General features: G+C 41.5%; 1 non-coding gene across 1 annotated transcript; it reads right to left on the bottom strand.

The window, feature by feature from the left end:
- Positions 1-1152: 1152 nt before the first annotated feature.
- On the bottom strand, positions 1153-1225 carry TRNAR-CCU (transfer RNA arginine (anticodon CCU)). The gene has a single exon. It is a non-coding gene; the product is annotated as a tRNA-Arg (tRNA).
- Between the last annotated feature and the right edge of the window lie 210 nt (positions 1226-1435).

A 1435-nucleotide genomic window follows, 5' to 3' on the forward strand; every position in this document is an offset into this window, starting at 1 on the left:
CTCTGCAACAAGAGAAGCCACCACAATGAGAAGCCTGCGCACCGCAACAAAGAGTAGCCCCTGCTCACCGCAACTATAGAAAGCCCGCGTGCAGCAACAAAGATCCAACGCAGCCAAAGATAAATAAATTTTTTAAAATTTTGTATATGTCTATGTATTTACATACATACATAAGTATATATTTGTGTGTGTGTGAACATGCATACATATTTCCAAAACATATATTATTAATTTTAGTTGTTTTGTTTATTAAAGTAGTATCATTCCCTACATAATAACCTGGGACCTTTTTTTTAAAATTTAACTACAGTTGATTTACAATATTGTGTTAGTTTCAGGTGTATAGCTTCAGATTCTTTTCCATTATAGGTTATTACAAGATATTGAATATAGTTCCCTGTGCTATACAGTAAATCCTTGTTCTTTATCTATTGATATTTTATACATAGTGGTGTGTCCTGGGACTTCTTTTTCACTTTTCATGTTTTATTGCTAAGATCCATCTCAGGTTTGTTGCCTGGAGCTGAGTTTATTTATGGTTGCTGCTGTCGACTATTTCAATGTGTAAATATGCTAATATTACTTTGTTGCTTGCAGCAAAGGCTCTTGGTACCCTGTGTTCTTCCCTTTGGCCCACAACTGGTTTTAGCCAAATATGTGGTAGCCAGTTTTGTGGGGCCTCCCATTTACTGACAATGCACACCTCAAGTGCTAGGCTGTGGGCCTCTCCAATTTCTGCTTTAAGGCCTTCTCAAAAGCCACAAGAGCCTTCTCAGCCCTCTCCCAAACACAGACTGAAAGTAAAGAGCATTAACCCTCAACCAATGGGGGATGTAAGCCAAGGGATAAATGCCCCAAGCTCCCTTTCTTCAGATGGACAATTCTGGGAGGCATTTTTTTTTTTTATACGGGATTTTTAAAAATATTTATTTATTTATTTATTTGACTGTGCTGGGTCTTAGTTGCAGCACACGGGATCTTTTTTGCTGTGTGTGGGATCTTAGTTGCGACATGCGGGCTCTTAGTTGCTGCATGAGGGCTTTTAGTTGTGGCACGCAGCATCTTCAGTTGCGGCACACGGGATCTTTAGTTGTGGCATGTGAATTCTTAGTTGCGGCATGTGAACTCTTAGTTGCAGCATGTGGGATCTAGTTCCCTGACCAGGGATTGAACCCGGGCCTGCTGCATTAGGAGCACAGAGTCTTAGCCACTGGACCACCAGGGAAGTCCCTGGGAGGCATTTTGTATATTTCTCAGAGGTCTCCATGGACTCACACTCCGTATGTTGGCGTTTCCTGCTACTTTGCCTCAATCTCTCCCTCTTATTCACCCCTGCTGCCTGAGATCACTTCCCAAATGAACAACTTGTACCCAAGTCCTCATCCCAGTCTCTGCTTTTGGGGACTTCAAACTAATACAACCAGTTTCCTGATAA

Source organism: Eubalaena glacialis, chromosome 2 (assembly GCF_028564815.1).
Source record: "Eubalaena glacialis isolate mEubGla1 chromosome 2, mEubGla1.1.hap2.+ XY, whole genome shotgun sequence".
In the NCBI taxonomy this organism is placed as follows: domain Eukaryota; kingdom Metazoa; phylum Chordata; class Mammalia; order Artiodactyla; family Balaenidae; genus Eubalaena; species Eubalaena glacialis.